Source organism: Teleopsis dalmanni, chromosome 1, assembly GCF_002237135.1.
Source record: "Teleopsis dalmanni isolate 2A chromosome 1, ASM223713v2, whole genome shotgun sequence".
Classification (NCBI taxonomy): Eukaryota; Metazoa; Arthropoda; class Insecta; order Diptera; family Diopsidae; genus Teleopsis; species Teleopsis dalmanni.
In genome coordinates, this window is record NC_051846.1 from 143,708,565 (window position 1) to 143,716,797 (window position 8,233).

The following is an 8,233-nucleotide window of genomic DNA, read 5'->3' on the forward strand; positions in this document are numbered from 1 at the left end:
AAAAATTAGCTGATATTTTACCAAATAACGAAAAACTAATCATTTATTTGATGCCCTAGTAATTCATTAACTCGATTATATGGATTCACACGAGGGCTTTTGATTGTAATTTTAATTGACATTTCAATTATTCGTGATTTTAATAGGAAAATAAGTTCAAATCAGGAAGACTTGTATGATAATTTTAACAGTTGAAAATAGAATTGAATCGTAAGTTTTACAAAATGAAATTGATTTTAATTTGTGCCCCAATAAAATAGTTTTGTGGAATAAATGAAATTTTCATATAATATGGAACAAAACTACCATTTATCATATGTATATATTATATCATATGTATATATGTTATGTTTTCATCATTGTATTGAGTTGAGCTTGCATATTATCCATAAGTTTCTTAATGTGGGAAGCCGGCAAATGGAAATTGGATGGATTTGCTGGGTTGTGCTTTTTTTCTTCACAGAATCGGCTTACGATAATGAGGGTTGCACTTTGGAGCTGACTGGTGAGATTAGTGTGGAGACATTCTTTTTCTTCAGGTTTTGCGGAGTGCAAGGGCATCCTCCACAGCTTGAACAAATCGGGGCAGTATCGGGCGATTTTGTGCATTGTTGGTGATGATGCGAGCTCTCGCAATTAACACACTTGGGTGTGGCTCTGCAGTTACTAACGACGTGCCCGAACTGCTGACAATTATGACATTGTGGTGGACCTTTTAGAAGGCGCTGGGCTTCGACTATCATCTTCAAATGGCAAATGCTACAGACATTATAGATCTTCTTCTGGTCTGCTGGCAGTCGAATTTTGATAGATTGCTGGTTACTTGTCAAGTTTTCAAAAAGTGGCGTTCAAAAATGCTAAATTCTTGGATTACAATATCTTTTTTAATAACTTCTATGCTCTGCCACCCCGGACTTCTAATTATTATATTGAGGTGTTTTTCGTCGGGAAGAAAGTGGATGAGGAATGGCTCACTGATCTCATTCAAATATCTTGTTATTTTGCGGTGGTCGTCTATTGTGATAGGAGTTATTTGAATGTCCAAATGGACCTTCTTTGCCTCGCTAAAATTAAGGTTTCTTGTTAGAAATTGCTTGACTAATGAGCTACAGATGTTGGTTCGACGGAGCACGATGGGGACAACTTTGCTAGTTTCTTGTCAAATGTTTCAGGGTTTACAAGGTTTTGATTCGTTGTACTGTTAAGAAAATTGGACGTATGATAAATCTGACAATCAAATAACACGTCGTGTGAATCGATATTTTTGAATTCAGATAAAAGTTTAAAATTTTTGACATCTAAAATTACAATTAAAACTCTGGTGTGAATCTAGTATAACTCAGTAATGTAATTCTATAGCAACATATATACATAAATGTTAAAATTTTACCGACTACATTTCATTAACACTAATATAAAATAATATAATACCAAATTAATAGTTTAACATTGCTCCTCACTATGTGGATTAAAGAATTGTTTTTTATCTATCGCTATTCAAAAAAAAAAATTAAATACTAAAATATAAGGATTAAAATTTAGAAAATTGTCTTAAATGTTACAATTATGTATACATATATTATGGTATGTTCCTGTTGTCTTCGCTAAAACTTTCGTTGATTAAGTGATTTTTAACTTATATCATGTTTTCACTAGCCTCATTTAGAGAGTTTCGCTCATTACGGCCGCTAATGAGAATAATTCACCATACAACCATAAAAAAAACTTTCAAGGGAAATGATCAAAATTTGAAATATTTGTCATATGTTTTATATATAAAATACAAACAAACAACAGCTGAACTGAAATCAAACGCACTGATATAGTGAGTATTTAATAATATCTTTGTTTTTATCCATTGAATGTGTAATAGACATATAAACTATATAAAAATCATTCAATACATCAATTACATATATAATTTTTTTGTACGATATATTATTAAGGGAAATTTATTTATTTCAAATGGATAGCGACAACAATTCAAAATGTTTTTCAGTAACTATAATTTTTTTCATTTACGCTGTTCTTCTAGATCTTTCACAAAACTTACTGACACATAAAAGCTTTATCACATGCATAAATCAATTAATGCCAGTGAAGACGACCAAATCTTAATTTGATTAACATAAATTGATTTAGTTGCAGTGGATTTAGAAGAAATGAACATAAGAAATTGGAGGACTGTATAATCACGGATGATAATGATAATTTAGCTGCAGTGAGAACATAGTATTATTAGTTTTTTATGGCATAATTGATTTCCGAAGTTGTGGTGCACCATTTCACTTTCAGTAATTTATTTTTTTAAGAATCTGTAAGATTGTTTTGTAATATATTTAGAAGTTAAAAATATTTTAAATAAATTTTATTTTTATATAAAAATATATATGTATATAACTTTATATGTATTATTTTAGATAAAGAGAAGAATTAGATTGCATAAAGAGTTTACAAAACATTTAATCAATGATAATCAATGATAACAGATAAGAACTTAAACTTTTAAGTAGGCCTTATATTCTAGAATTTAGGAAAAATTAAAATTTATTTTGAGCATTATCTGCGGTTCAAAACAGAGATGAAATATAAAACTTCTTGAAAATGTTTCCAAATAATTATAAATGTAATGTAAATAGAAACATGATATAGAAAGAAAAATTAAAAATTCTTTAAAAATGCAAATGATGCTTGAGCGTCATTAACAATAGCTGATTCCAAGTAATGTACGGCAATGTTATAGCCGTTATTATTAGTTGCTATATTCACCGAGACTTGGACATATGTTGCCTTAAAAAGTAAACAAAGCTGCAAGGCGTTAATCTAAGATGCCTTTCTTTTAATATTACTTAGGTAAAAATAGCGCCTTTCATATGATATAACTTTTTACGTGTAAGAGTGCGTACAGAGCAGAACATCTCATACTCTTACTAAATATTATATCTACCTGTTTTCTAATCTATTATATTAAATATGACAGCTGTCAAAATTTTTATTTTTGGTTTTTAATATTAAATTTTTATTATTGGTGACATTATATATACAAACATGAATGTATATATAATAAAATATATTATGAATATGTATATTACTCTGTATGAAAGATATAAAGGATATAAAGTTATATATAAGATACAAAGTTAGTAATTATTGAAAATAATTTCTGTCAAAAAAATTTAATTTCATTATAAATGTATCGATAATTTTTATTCTTTGTGTTTAAAGGAATATTTTTAGTGCAATCGATTACTCATATTATAGCAGTGATTAGTGCTTGTCAAATTATATGAACTCAAAGAATTCAAGTAAAAACCGGAAATCAGAGTAATTAAACATTTATATATTTTAATATTATTATATATATTATAATATTTATTTTTTTTAATGTATTACGTATTTTGTTATTTTGTTTCTTTAAACCTAATTATATCAAATTTTGAGTAAAATTTCCATGCAAAAAACAAAAAGAGTAAAAATATATGCTGAAAGTGACAGTTGTGTTTGATATAATAGATCTGTTAGACGAGCTACACGTAGTAACTTTAAGTAACACTATATATACACAGTGCGTTCCGCCTCAAATTTTCGAGTAATAAGAGCATCTGAGAGAGCGTAACATTGCTGTTGAAATTTGAAAATGCTACACAGACTATGCTCGTACATTTTATTTCAAGTAAAATTTGTGTGATGTATGAATCAGCTGTTTTGGTTTGAATTTAAATTTTTGTATTGTTATATATGCTCTTCTGTGTGAAGAGCATAATTTGAGTTTTACTACGAGTAGCTCGTGGAACAGACCTAATATAACATAATTAGGACAAATAACTCAGTAATTTCTCTTATTTCGTTGAAAAATTGATTTACAAGCATTTTGGTTCATTTTGAAACATTTATTTGGTTTAGTTGCTCATATATATTAAACGAATATTATATATTGCTCATATACTAGGATTCAAATCCATTCAGTTGTAATCCAGACTACAATTATTAGGTATTGTTCCACACTATAACCTTAGAAATCTTAAATTCAATTAGATCAAAATTAATACGGTTGTCAATATCTATAAGATCTGTGAGTTGAATACTATCGTCTTACTGTATACATACGTATATACTATGAATATGATTATCTATATATCTTATATTTCGTTGCTCTCTTCTCAGCCATGGCTAGCACATGGGGGCATCTAGTCCATTGCGAATGCTACTTCAGTGTCTATTGAGTAATATTGCTGTTTGATAGAGTGTGCTCTACTCCAGCTCCATTTGCGTTTGTAAATTTTATTTAGTTTTACTTTTTCAAAATCACAGATCGATATTAGTTCATAAAAGTCTGCATATTTTCTTGAACTACGTTAATAGACTTTCATGTTTCTCTTTTCCTACGTCTTCGAGTTTTTTCTACGAAAATGTAGGACGTAGGAAAGCGAAAACGCTTTCTTAACAACAGTACATAATTTATTTATTGATTTTAAAATTCATTACATTGTTCACATAAACCCAAATTGGTTTTCTTTCAATGGACTTTTTGTAGTATTAGAAAACCTATTCCGTATCATCGATGTGTATATTTTATTTGAAATGGAAAACAAGGCTGCAAACCTGTAGTTCCGCAATTCAGAAGTAGTATCTTTTTTTGGAAATTTAATCAATATGTTATCATTTCATTGACTTAACAATTTTCTTGTTTTCCATATATAAGTATGTTGTAAAGTCTATCGATTTTTAGTGATTTGATGAGACATTCAGTACTTTAACCTTAATTTCCCTTAATGCATTTACATCATGTAGTCATTATGAACGATGAGTCCTAGTGGGCTGTTGAATATTTTGCCCATCTGAGTAGTTCCGTAACACTATTGTCAGTAAAATGTTATTTTTGTGCTTGATAAACATCTGCAATTTTTGATAAGATTCTGACAGTTTCCGGCTTATACAGCAGTTTCTTTGGTAATCCACTTTTTTTGGCACTGTGTTAATAGATTTATTCTGCTATCGGTATAAATTTGTTAGGGGCTATTTATACTTAATTGTAAAATAAGCGAGGTTGAAGATCTCCGCTAGGCCTACTGATCGGTGTTCAAATATGTATAACGTAGTACACTAGATCATTTTTCATAAGATATTATCGTTTCATTTTTTATTGTTACTGTCAATTGTCTCGTTTTTGTTACCGTTTTCCTTTTTTTAATTCTTCCATTGTGCATTATTATTTAAGGTTCGTCACCGTCACATCCTCTCAGCCAAACCATGGTTATAAGGCCATGCCTTCAGAATACATACATTTTAAGAGGATTAACAAAACGGAAAAATTTTTTTTATTTTCTTCCAGAGTAAAGAGGCACTTTAATTTTTAAGAACACGGTAACATTCTTGGAATAATAAAGTCAAAATATATATACCCCAGATATATCTACTTTACAAAACTTTTCTCATACCTCTTAGACCACACCCATTTTCCATGTCTACTTCAATTATGGCACAGATTTTATCTTCTGGCACTGCAATAATATGCTTTGGCCATTTACTCTCTCTCTAATCATTGGTGTATTGATAAAATGAACATATGTAGAGGCTTCTACAGAACTCATTTGTTTTTAAAAAATCCATTATATCTAGTGTGAATGGTTTGAATGATCTATTAAATAATGATAAAAAATTAAAAAACTTGGAAAACAACAAAACTTTACGATCATAATAGATTTACGCTGGAAAAAAATTCCAAACTGAAGACTATACATTATAATTAATTAATGATTGTAATCAGGGATCCTACGCTTCACTGTTAGTGAAGAATGACAACAAAAACCTCCTAGCTCAACTGGCTACCTAAGCAGGTTCAAAATATCTCATGTCAAGGGGTTCCTTGACAATAAGAGGATTAAGAACTACTGATCCTGAATCTTCCTCTTTATATAATATTCTATTTTGTACAGCCTTATAGATTCAAACATGACTGATCTATTTGTAATGCAAAGAGAATATATTGTGGTAGTCTTTTGGGAAACGCTCAAATTCAATAGTTTCTATTAAGTTATGTTGAAAAAAAGATATATGTGAATTAGTTCCTCGAATGTGCTTAAAGAAAAACGATTTTCCAGTATTTTCCATATTGTATATAAACCAAGGTATAAACTTTTTCTTTCAATGTATAATAAATTACACATTATATGGATGTAACTTAATAACTTCCAGTAAATACTAGAAATATACAAAAGGTTATTCATATTGCTCTTAGTCACAACTATTGAATAGAGGAATAAAAAAAATAACTTAGTGATGTAAGTAGGGCAGAGATGATATATACAAAGGTATAGAGTTTAATCCAGTAAAAATAGTGCAATTCTCTTGTTAACGTTTTGAGTTTGGTGATTGGCTTTTCACAGGACTGACAAGTGCCGGAGTTCAAACGGTGGTGGATTGTCTGACTGCTGAGTTTCGGAAGGCGATGGATACCTTAAGATGAACAAAATGTCACAGTTAAAACTGTCTTGTTTTTTCCCACTTTACTCTCAACTGAGAGCTTAAAGTGCCGCGTATTTATGCTGTTCACTAAAATTATATTACGAGTATAAATGGATTTAGAATATTTGAAAATACTTGAGATTCTACCTGTTTTTCTCTCGTACTAATTTTGATTGACGAATTACTGTTTCAGGTCAGCACTGTACAATTACCAAACGTCCAGAAGAATGTTGATAGACAAGACCCCGTTCCTAGCGTTCTTGAAGTGTGATATTTTCTTGCAGCTATTATGGCATACACAACAAATATAGCTAATATAGCTATTAGTATTAATATAAGGAAATCAATATATCCGTTAGTTCTAAATATTAAAAATTGAATTTTAGTCTGACGTATGAAGTATGAAAGTGCTAAGCCTACATGTGTGTTTTAGTTTTTGCTTCGTCCAGCCGAGCTCTGTGATTACATTCGCAGCAACTCACTTCATTCACTGCTCCAATAAGGCTCACCTTTTGTTTATCTTTATATCTGCAAAATAAAAGTCTTATGTCCTCACACAAGAGTTGCACATCCGTCATTCTCTCAAAAAAGTACAAGATAAAAACGAAAAAACAGTTTTAACTTAAAATTTTGATCATATTGAAAAAAAATAAAAATTTTTTATAAGTCAATAATATTAATCCTTTATAATATTATTGTTACTTTGTTTCAAATTATATATAAAAATCCTTCTCTCAATTCAAAGAATTATGTCACATATATGTGATTTTAAGTTAATCGTATATACGTAAGTTCTTATAGAATCGTTACCCATTAACAACGTAAGAACAGAATTAATTAAATATATGAACTCCATTTCTTTTAAATAAACTGAATTATACAACAATTTTTATAACTAAAAACAAGATCAATATAAATTTGTATTAAAAATTTTTAATATAAATTATATGTCAATTTATAAAAAATAAATTTTTACTTGTTTGGCAATGGTTACTTTTGGAGTTTTCGATTGGTAAATCTGGAGTAATATTTTCAATCGAGATGAGCTTTTAGTGCAATTTTCATTTTCGATTGGTAAAAGTGGCGCAAAATTTATAACAATCAAAATTTAGATTAATTTTCAACACTCTGGATATATTGCCAGAGTATCAAGATTATCCGAAAATTAACAGCTGTTTTTTATGACTTTTTTATGACAGATAAACTGTGATTCCATTCGACATACATATGTATTATAAATACGAAAAATAATAATGTTTACAACAAAATTTGACAGATCGAAAATAAATCTAGATTGAATCCAGATTTGTCAATCAAAAACGCTTTTATATAAAAGTGGTCTTTATCCTGAAATTATATGCATCATCAGTTTTATTATAACAAAATTTCACGCTCAGCTCCAGGTTGTTTGATATGCCGAAATCAATCACGTGGCCTGTCGTGCTGCCATAATGGTTCGGTTCGCCTGTCGCATGAAGTTGCCATAAGTGTTCTGTGACGAGCTCGTCAATATCCCTGCCAGTTCTGTTTGAACTTCTGTCATCTCAGCTGCTATGGTATGCGTTCATGTCGCTAGCTAGAAAACGCCTAGCAGCACCACTGTCTCACAAAAGTTACCTACATATATAAAAGTCGGTTATGTTGTGAATTAATAAGTTATATTATCTACAGTACTTTACTTTGTAATGAAAGTAATGACAGAAAGCTGGTTACGTTTCTCATGACTGTTTATTATATATTGCAGAAGTTTAATAGGTTCCAAAAATAT

General features: G+C 29.6%; 1 long non-coding RNA gene across 2 annotated transcripts; it reads right to left on the reverse strand.

Annotated features, from left to right (window-relative positions):
• Window positions 1-6,103: 6,103 nt before the first annotated feature.
• On the reverse strand, window positions 6,104-7,365 carry LOC119669163. Of its 2 annotated transcripts, XR_005251576.1 has the most exons (4): window positions 7,276-7,365; window positions 6,886-7,046; window positions 6,613-6,826; window positions 6,104-6,552 (listed from the first exon to the last, which is right to left on the reverse strand). It is a non-coding gene; the product is annotated as an uncharacterized LOC119669163 (long non-coding RNA). The 2 variants fall into 2 exon arrangements; XR_005251575.1 differs by lacking the exon at window positions 7,276-7,365 and having other exon boundaries at window positions 6,886-7,109.
• Between the last annotated feature and the right edge of the window lie 868 nt (window positions 7,366-8,233).